This window comes from Ranitomeya imitator, chromosome 1 (genome assembly GCF_032444005.1).
Source record: "Ranitomeya imitator isolate aRanImi1 chromosome 1, aRanImi1.pri, whole genome shotgun sequence".
Classification (NCBI taxonomy): domain Eukaryota; kingdom Metazoa; phylum Chordata; class Amphibia; order Anura; family Dendrobatidae; genus Ranitomeya; species Ranitomeya imitator.
The window spans coordinates 737,805,980-737,817,063 of record NC_091282.1 but is presented as its reverse complement, the minus strand read 5'-3'; positions in this window follow the sequence as shown (position 1 = coordinate 737,817,063).

Genomic DNA, 11,084 nt, shown 5'->3' with positions numbered 1-11,084 from the left:
CAACAATAAATACACCAGCCTGAAACTAACCGCTGCAAGGATTTTTTCCTGGGCAGAAAAATATCTTCTGTCCATCACAGCAGTGCATATAAAAGGATCAGACAACATCGAAGTGGACTTCCTCAGGAGGAAGGACATCCACCCGGTGGAGTGGTACCTAAACCAGGAGGTCTTCTTGTCCCTGGTTTTGAGGTAGGGGTGTCGCGACATAGACCTCTTTGCCAAAAGTCAGAACATAAAGGCAAGTACATTCTTCCCAACAACCCCGCAAGCGGAGCACAGGACTCTGAAAGCAAGAGGTCTCTCAAATGGAGTAATACAGACTCTCCAGAGTATGAAACCAGTAACCAACGCCATCTATGGCAAGGTTTGGAAAAGATTCTCATCCTGGTGTTTCCCAAATAAGCCTGATCTCTTCCATCCCAACATTGCACAAATTTTAGATTGTCTACAGAGGGGACTAGATTTAGGACTGACGTCTAGTACACTGAAGGTTCAGGTGACAGCTCTTAGTTCCTTCTTTGATCAGGATTTAGAGGGCCATCGCTGGGTTAAACGTTTCATGAGTCATGACATCTGCAGCTAGGATCCGTCCTAGGCTCCGTAGCCAAATCCCTCCTTCGGATTTGAATCTAGTCCTAAATAGTCTAACCGGGATCCGTTTTAACCTCTATAAACCGTGATATCTGTCTTGAGATTCTTTTGACTATGAGCACTATGCACTTTACTCTGTATTTACCTATATACAATATTGAACTGGGCCTCAAGCGGATGATATTAAATTCTTTATCTTGGCAGGGCCGGCTCCAGGTTTTTGAGGGCCCCGAGCGAAAGAGTCTCAGTGGGCCCTCCTTGCAGTATATAACACAGCCCACGCAGTATATGGCACAGCCCGCGCAGTATATAACACAGCCACCCACGTAGTATATAGCACAGGCCCGGGCCATACGTAGTATATAACTCAGCCAGCCATTTAGTATATACAGACAGTCTAGGACTACAAGTCCCAGCATCGCTAACATACTATATTGTTGCACAAGTCCCAGACAGAGACAGTACTGTCTGTCTTACAAGTTGCACGGAGCAGAGACCAGGCATGATGACCCACTCCCAGGCTCACAGCAGGCTGCATCCCCCGCCCCCGCAATGCGTGTGGACCACCAGGAACTTGAAAGGAAGACTCACTCTTCACTCACTGCTTCACTTCGCCCTTGCTTCCGTTGTGGACACAGGGACAGGGACCGGGTGCACCTGACTGCAGTGCTGCTCCTGCCTCCTGCTCGTCTTTCTGCTTGGCGCTGCGCCTGCGCTGCCGCTGGATGCCAGGACCTGGACGGTGGAGGACGTGGATGACAGGATCTCTTCTCTGAGCTCTTAAGGTGACAGGACAGACGACCGCCAGCCCGGAAGGGATTCTGCGTATCCATGGTGACGGACCCGGAGGAGGTGAGTATTCCTGCAGCTGCGCAGCGGGGCGGTGATGATGGATGTGCTCCACCTCCAAGTCCAGGCTGGGAGACTGTCACAATGTGTCACACAACAGCACAGCAGGGATGTAGTCCCGGCTGCGGGGCCCCTCCAGGAGCGCATAACGGCATAAGTGTGTCTGTGTGGAGTGTGTGAGTCTACAGTACTACTTGTGAACCAACTGTTACTACTGTAAATGGGCCCCCCATCTCGCCAGGGCCCCGACACTTGCCCGGGTACGCCGGGTGCTGACGCCGGCCCTGCTTGGATGTAATACACATGTGTTATGAATTCCGCTCTTGGGCTTCCTCCGGTGGTTGTAAGTAACATTTTTGTGAGTTCTGCTCTTTGGCTCCCTTCTGTGGTTTTGAGTGGTATGGCTGCTTCTTGGATTTAGCTTCAGCAGCTGTTTTCACTGATCGTCTTTCTGGCTCGGCTATATTAGTCTGGCCTTATCCCTCATTCAATGCCAGTTGTCAATTGTTCCTGCCTGGAGTCATTGCTCTTAGGACTTTCCTGACACTCTGACCAGTTCATCAAAGCTAAGTCCTTGCTTGTCCTTTTGCGGTTTTCTTGTTGTGGACTTTGTTGTTCAGCACTTTCTTTGTTTTTGTTCATTTGTCCAGCTTTTCAGTATGGATCTATTCAGCTAAGCTGGAAGCTCTGGGCAGCAGAGTTTGCCCTCCACACCTTTAGTCAGGTGTGGAGATTTTTGCATTTCTCTGCGGTGGACTTTTTCTAGTTTTTATTACTGACCGCACAGCGTTCTGTCCTGTACTATTTTCTATCTAGCTAGAAGTGGCCTCCTGTGCTAAATCTTGTTTCATACTACGTATGTCATTTCCTTCTCCTCTCACAGTCATTATTTGTGGGGGGCTAATCTATCCTTTGGGGATTTTCTCTGAGGCAAGATAGTTTTCCTGCTTCTATCTTTAGGGGTAGTTAGCTCTTAGGCTGTGACGAGATGCCTAGGCAGCGTTAGGAGCATTCCACGGCTACTTCTAGTGTTGTGTTGAGCTTAGGGACTGCGGTCAGTATAGTTGCCACCTGCTCAGAGCTAGACGCATGTCGCTCCTTAATCACCAGATCATAACAGTACAACTGGCCAAAAATGAGCTGAATGCCTCTCAAAAGAAGGAAGAGAAAAAGAGTTTTGAGCCATTTTTTTTTTCTTTAGTTTGTTTTGTCTTTTTCCTTCCTCGATCTCTGGGTGATTCGGGATTTGGATGCAGGCATGGATGTTCAGGGTTTGTTTTCTCGTGTGGATCAGCTTGCTGCAAGAGTACAAAGTATTCAAGATTATGTGATTCAGACTCCGGCCTTAGAGCCTAGAATTCCTACTCCGGATTTGTTTTACGGGGATAGATCTAAGTTTTTGAACTTTAAAAATAATTGCAAATTGTTTTTTGCTCTGAAACCCCGTTCCTCTGGTGACCCCATTCAGCAAGTAAAGATAGTTATTTCTCTTCTGCGTGGTGACCCACAGGACTGGGCATTCTCACTTGAGTCAGGGAATCCGGCATTGCTTAATGTAGATGCATTTTTTCAATCGCTCAGATTATTGTATGACGAACCTAACTCTGTAGAGCATGCTGAGAAAACACTGTTGGCCCTGTGTCAGGGTCAGGAAGCGGCAGAATTATACTGCCAGAAATTTAGAAAATGGTCTGTGCTCACTAAATGGAATGAGGAGGCTCTGGCAGCAATTTTCAGAAAGGGTCTTTCTGAAGCCCTTAAAGATGTTATGGTGGGGTTTCCCACGCCTGTTGGTTTGAGCGAATCTATGTCTCTGGCCATTCAGATTGATCGGCGCCTGCACGAACGCAAAGTGGTGCACCATATGGCAGTGTCCTCTGAGCAAAGTCCTGAGCCCATGCAATGTGATAGGATTTTGACTAGAGCGGAACAGAGGGGATACAGACGTCAGAATGGGCTGTGTTTTTACTGTGGTGATTCTGCTCATACTATTTCTGATTGCCCTAAGCGTATTAAGAGGGTCGCTAGATCTATTACCATTAGTACTGTGCAGCCTAAGTTTCTCCTGTCTGTGACCCTGATTTGCTCATTGTCATCTTTTTCTGTCATGGCATTTGTGGATCCAGGTGCTGCTTTGAACTTAATGGACTTAGAATTCGCTAGGCACTGTGGTTTTTCTTTGCAGCCTTTGCAGAGTCCCATACCCTTGAGGGGTATTGATGCTACACCATTGGCCAAGAATAAACCTCAGTACTGGACGCAGATGACTATGTACACGGCTCCTGCACACCAGGAAGATTGCCGTTTTCTGGTGTTGCATAATTTACATGATGTTGTTGTACTGGGTTTTCCATGGTTACAAGTACACAATCCAGTGCTGGATTGGAAATCAATGTCTGTGACTAGTTGGGGTTGTCAAGGGGTACATAGTGACGTTCCTTTGATGTCAATTTCCTCTTCCCCCTCTTCTGATGTTCCTGATTTTTTGTTAGATTTCCAGGATGTATTCGATGAGCCCAAGTCCAGTTCCCTTCCTCCACATAGGGACTGTGATTGTGCTATTGACTTGATTCCTGGCTGTAAGTTCCCTTTTCAACCTGTCTGTGCCAGAGCATGCCGCCATGCGGAGCTATGTTAAGGAGTCTTTAGAGAAGGGGCATATTCGGCCGTCTTCGTCACCATTGGGAGCGGGATTCTTTTTTGTTGCCAAGAAGGATGGCTCCTTAAGACCCTGTATTGATTATCGCCTTCTTAACCCCTTAGTGACAGAGCCAATTTGGTACTTAATGACCAGGCCAATTTTTGCAATTCTGACCACTGTCACTTTATGAGGTTATAACTCTGGAACGCTTCAACGGATCCCGCTGATTCTGAGATTGTTTTTTTGTGACATATTGTACTTCATGTTAGTGGTAACATTTCTTCGATATTACTTGTGATTATTTATGAAAAAAACGGAAATATGGCGAAAATTTTTAAAATTTTGCAATTTTCAAACTTTGTATTTTTATGCCCTTAAATCAGAGAGATATGTTAATAGTTAATAAATAACATTTCCCACATGTCTACTTTACATCAGCACAATTTTGGAAACAAAATTTTTTTTTGTTAGGGAGTTATAAGGGTTAAAAGTTGACCAGCAATTTCTCATTTTTACAACACCATTTTTTTTTAGGGACCACATCACATTTGAAGTCATTTTGAGGGGTCTATATGATAGAAAATAATGAAGTGTGACACCATTCTAAAAACTACACCCCTCAAGGTTCTCAAAACCACATTCATGAAGTTTATTAACCCTTTACGTGCTTCACAGGAACTGAAACAATGTGGAAGGAAAAAATGAACATTTAACTTTTTTTTGCAAACATCTTAATTCAGAACCATTTTTTTTATTTTCACAAGTGTAAAAACAGAAATGTAACCATAAATTTTGTTATGCAATTTCTCCTGAATACGCCAATACCCCATATGTGGGGGTAAACCACTGTTAGGGCGCACCGCAGAACTTAGAAGTGAAGGAGCGCCGTTTGACTTTTTCAATGCAGAATTGGCTGGAATTTAGATCGGACGCCATGTCACGTTTAGAGAGCCCCTGATGTACCTAAACAATGGAAACTCCCCACAACTGACCCCATTTTGGAAACTAGACCCCTTAAGGAACTTATCTAGATGTGTGGTGAGCACTTTGAACCCCCAAGTGCTTCACAGAAGTTTATAACGAAGAGCCGTGAAAATAAAAAATCGCTTTTATTTACACAAAAATGATCATTTCGCCCACAAATTTTTATTTTCACAAGGGTAACAAGAGAAATTGGACCCCAAAAGTTGTTTTCCAATTTGTCCTGAGTATGCTGATACCCAATATGTGGGGGTAAACCACTGTTAGGGCGCACCGCAGAGCTTGGAAGAGAAGGAGTGCCGTTTTACTTTTTCAATGTAGAATTGGCTGGAATTGAGATTGGACGCCATGTCGCGTTTGGAGAGCCCCTGATGTGCCTAAACAGTGGAAACCCCCCACAAGTGACACCATTTTGGAAACTAGACCCCTTAAGGAACTTATCTAGATGTGTGGCGAGCACTTTGAACCCCCATGTGCTTCACAGAAGTTTATAACGTAGAGCCGTGAAAAAAAAAAATTGCATTTTTTCTACAAAAATGATCTTTTTGCCCACAAATTTTTATTTTCACAAGGGTAACAGGAGAAATTAGACCACTAAAGTTGTTGTCCAATTTGTCCTGAGTATGCTGGTACCCCATATGTGGGGGTAAACCACTGTTTGGGCGCACGGCAGAGCTCGGAAGGAAGGAGCGCCGTTTTGGAATGCAGACTTTGATAGAATGGTCTGCGGGTATTATGTTGCGTTTGCAGAGCCCCTGATGTACCTAACCAGTAGAAACCCTCCACAAGTGACCCCATTTTGGAAACTAGACCCACCAAGGAACTTTTCTAGATGTGTGGTGAGAACTTTGAATGCCCAAGTGCTTCACAGACGTTTAGAACGCAGAGTCGTGAAAATAAAAAATATTTTTTTTTCCACAAAAAAGATATTGTAGCCCCCAAGTTTTTATTTTCACAAGGGTAACAGGAGAAATTGGACTGCAATAGTTGTTGTCCAATTTATCCCGAGTACGCTGATGTGCCATATGTGGGGGTAAACCACTGTTTGGGCGCACGGCAGAGCTCGGAAGGGAAGGAGCGCCTTTTTGGAATGCAGACTTTGATAGAATGGTCTGCGGGTATTATGTTGCGTTTGCAGAGCCCCTGATGTACCTAACCAGTAGAAACCCTCCACAAGTGACCCCATTTTGGAAACTAGACCCCCCAAGGAACTTATCTAGATGTGTGGTGAGAACTTTGAATGCCCAAGTGCTTCACAGAAGTTTAGAATGCAGAGTCGTGAAAATAAAAAATATTTTTTTTTCACAAAAAAGATTTTGTAGCCCCCAAGTTTTTATTTTCACAAGGGTAACAAGAGAAATCGGACCCCAGAAGTTGTTGTCCAATTTATCCCGAGTATGCTGATGCCCCATATGTGGGGGTAACCCACTGTTTGGGCGCACGGCAGAGCTCAGAAGGGAGGGAGCACCATTTGACTTTTTGAGCGCAAAATTGGCTGTCGTGTTTGGAGACCCCCTGATGTACCTAAACAGTGGAAACCCCCCAATTCTAGCTCCAACCCTAACCCCAACACACCCCTAACCCTAATCCCAACCTGATCCATAATCCTAATCACTAACCCTAACCATAATCACAACCCTTACCCCAAAACAATCCTAATGTCAACCCTAACCATAACCCTAATCAAAACCCTAAATCCAACACACCCATAATCCTAATCTCAACCCTAACCTCAAACCTAACCCTAATCCCAATACACCCCTAATCACAACCCTAACCTTAATCCTAATCCCAAACCTAACCCTAATCCCAAGCGTAACCCTAATGCCAACCCTAACCCTAATACCAACCCTAATCCAAACCCTAACCCTAATCCTAGCTCTAACCCTAACTTTAGCCCCAACCCTAGCCCTAACTTTAGCCCCAACCCTAACCCTAGCCCTAAGGCTACTTTCACACTTGCGTCGTTTGGCATTCCGTCGCAATCCGTCGTTTTGGACAAGAAACGGATCCTGCAAATGTGCCCGCAGGATGCGTTTTTTGCCCATAGACTTGTATTGCCGACGGATCTTGACGGATGGCCACACGTCGCGTCCGTAGTGCACTGGATCAGTTGTGTTTTGGCGGACCGTCGGCACAAAAAAACGTTCAATGAAACGTTTTTTTGTACGTCGCATCCGCCATTTCTGACCGCGCATGCGTGGCCGTAACTCCGCCCCCTCCTCCCCAGGACATAGATTGGGCAGCGGATGCGTTAAAAAACTACAGCTGCTGCCCACGTTGTGCACAATTTTCACAACGTGCGTCGGTATGTCGGGCCGACGCATTGCGACTGCCCCGTACCGACGTAAGTGTGAAAGAAGCCTAACCCTAAATTTAGCCCCAACCCTAACCCTAAATTTAGCCCCAACCCTAACCCTAAATTTAGCCCCAACCCTAGCCCTAACCTAGCCCTAACCCTACCCCTACCATAGACTTGTATTGCCGACGGATCGTGACGGATGGCCACACGTCGCGTCCGTCGTGCACTGGATCAGTTGTGTTTTGGCGGACCGTCGGCACAAAAAAACGTTCAATGAAACGTTTTTTTGTACGTCGCATCCGCCATTTCTGACTGCGCATGCGTGGCCGTAACTCCGCCCCCTCCTCCCCAGGACATAGATTGGGCAGCGGATGCGTTAAAAAACTACAGCTGCTGCCCACGTTGTGCACAATTTTCACAACGTGCGTCGGTATGTCGGGCCGACGCATTGCGACGGCCCCGTACCGACGTAAGTGTGAAAGAAGCCTAACCCTAAATTTAGCCCCAACCCTAACCCTAAATTTAGCCCCAACCCTAACCCTAAATTTAGCCCCAACCCTAGCCCTAACCCTACCCCTAACCCTACCCCTAACCCTACCCCTACCCCTAACCTAACCCTACCCCTAACCCTACCCCTAACCCTACCCCTACCACTAACCCTAGCCCTACCCCTACCCCTACCCCTAACCCTACCCCTAACCCTAACCCTACCCCTAACCCTAATTTTAGCCCCAACTGCTGTTCTCCTGCTGGCCGGCAGATGGAGACAGATGGCGGGCACACTGGGCATGCGCCCGCCATTTTCTTCTGCCGGCGGCCAGGAGGAGCAGCAAGAGGATCCAGGGACCTAGGTGAGTATGCTAGGGTCCCCGAATCCCCCTATTTCTCTGTCCTCTGATGTGCAATCACATCAGAGGACAGAGAATTACACTTTACTTTTTTTTTTTTTTTTGCGGTCGCCGGTAAACAGTTAATTACCGGCGATCGCAAAACAGGGGTCGGTAATACCGACCCCGACCATGCTCTTTGGGGTCTCGGCTACCCCCGGCAGCCGAGACCCCAAATATTCTCCCAGTGCCGGCCGGCGGGCGCACTGCGCATGCGCCCGCCATTTTGAAGATGGCAGCGCCCACCGGGAGACACGAGGAGCATCGGGGGAGCTAGGTGAGTATTGGGGGGCCACCTGGGACCCCCTTTCTCTGTCCTCCGATGTGCGATCACATCGGAGGACAGAGAAATTAAAAATAGATCGCGTTTTTTTTTTTTTTTTTTGCGATCGCCGGTAAACGGTTAATTACCGGCGATCGCAAATGCGGGGTGGGTTAAAAACCCCCCGAATCATGTTATCTGGGGTCTCGGCTACCCCCGGCAGCCGAGACCCTGGAGAAAATCGGCCTCTGGGGGGCGCTATTGACTTTTTCCACAGCGCCGTGTGGTTTAAGTACCCTTAGCGGCCGCCGTTAAAAGGCGTATCGGCGGTCGCTAAGGGGTTAATAAGATCACGGTCAAATTCCAATACCCTTTACCTTTGCTCTCTGATTTGTTTGCTAGGATTAAGGGGGCTAGTTGGTTTACCAAGATTGACCTTCGAGGGGCATATAATCTTGTTCGTATTAAACAGGGTGACGAATGGAAGACTGCATTTAATACGCCCGAAGGCCATTTTGAATACCTTGTGATGCCATTTGGGCTTTCTAATGCTCCATCTGTGTTCCAGTCTTTCATGCATGATATTTTCCGCAATTATCTTGACAAATTCTTGATTGTGTATTTGGATGATATTTTGATTTTTTCCGATGATTGGGAGTCTCATATGAAGCAGGTCAGGATGGTATTCCAGATCCTTCGTGATAATGCTCTATTTGTGAAGGGGTCTAAGTGCCTATTTGGAGTTCAGAAGGTCTCTTTTTTGGGGTTTATTTTTTCTCCTTCGTCTATAGAAATGGATCCTGTTAAGGTCCAAGCCATTCATGACTGGATTCAACCCACATCTGTGAAGAGCCTTCAGAAATTTTTGGGCTTTGCTAATTTTTATCGCCATTTCATTGCCAACTTCTCTAGTGTGGTTAAACCCTTGACCGATTTGACGAAGAAAGGCGCTGATGTGACTAATTGGTCCTCTGAGGCTGTTGAGGCCTTTCAGGAGCGTAAACGCCGATTTACTTCTGCCCCTGTGTTGCGTCAACCGGATGTTTCTCTTCCTTTTCAGGTTGAGGTTGACGCTTCTGAGATTGGGGCGGGGGCCGTTTTGTCACAGAGGAATTCTGATGGTTCCTTGATGAAGCCATGTGCCTTCTTTTCCCGAAAGTTTTCGCCTGCGGAACGCAATTATGATGTCGGCAATCGGGAGTTTTTGGCTATGAAGTGGGCATTTGAGGAGTGGCGACATTGGCTTGAAGGAGCCAAGCACCGCATTGTGGCCTTGACTGATCATAAGAATTTGATTTACCTTGAGTCGGCCAAGCGGCTGAACCCTAGACAGGCTCGGTGGTCCCTGTTTTTCTCCCGTTTTGATTTTGTGGTCTCGTATCTTCCTGGATCTAAGAATGTTAAGGCGGATGCCCTCTCTAGGAGTTTTTTGCCGGATTCTCCTGGAGTCCTTGAGCCGGTTGGCATTCTTAAGGAAGGGGTGATTCTTTCTGCCATCTCCCCTGATTTGCGGCGGGTGCTTCAGGAATTTCAGGCTGATAGGCCTGACTGCTGTCCTGTGGGGAAGCTGTTTGTTCCTGATAGATGGACGAGTAAGGTGATTTCTGAGGTCCATTGTTCCGTGTTGGCTGGTTATCCTGGGATTTTTGGTACCAGAGATTTGGTTGCTAGGTCCTTTTGGTGGCCTTCCTTGTCGCGCGATGTCCGTGCTTTTGTGCAGTCCTGCGGGACTTGCGCTCGAGCCAAGCCTTGCTGTTCCCGCGCTAGTGGGTTGCTTTTGCCTTTGCCCGTCCCGGAGAGGCCTTGGACGCATATTTCTATGGATTTTATTTCGGATCTTCCTGTGTCCCAGAGGATGTCTGTTATCTGGGTGGTTTGTGACCGGTTCTCTAAAATGGTCCATTTGGTACCTTTGCCTAAATTGCCTTCCTCCTCTGATTTGGTTCCATTGTTTTTTCAGCATGTGGTTCGTTTGCATGGCATTCCGGAGAATATTGTGTCTGACAGAGGTTCCCAGTTTGTTTCCAGGTTTTGGCGGGCCTTTTGTGCTAGGATGGGTATTGATTTGTCTTTTTCTTCGGCGTTCCATCCTCAGACCAATGGCCAAACTGAGCGAACTAATCAGACCTTGGAAACCTATTTGAGATGCTTTGTTGCTGCTGATCAGGATGATTGCGTGACTTTCTTGCCGGTGGGCGAGTTTGCCCTTAATAATCGGGCCAGTTCGGCTACTTTGGTTTCGCCTTTCTTTTGTAATTTTGGTTTCCATCCTCGTTTTTCTTCAGGGCAGGTTGAGCCTTCTGATTGTCCTGGTGTTGATTCTGTGATGGACAAGTTACAGCAGAATTGGGCTCGTGTGGTAGACAATTTGACGTTGTCCCAGGAAAAGGCTCAGCGATTTGCTAACCGCCGTCGGTGTGTTGGTCCTCGGCTTCGTGTGGGGGATTTGGTTTGGTTGTCCTCTCGTCATGTTCCTATGAAGGTTTCTTCCCCTAAGTTCAAGCCTCGGTTTATTGGTCCTTATAAGATTTCTGAGATTATCAATCCTGTGTCTTTTCGTTTCGCCCT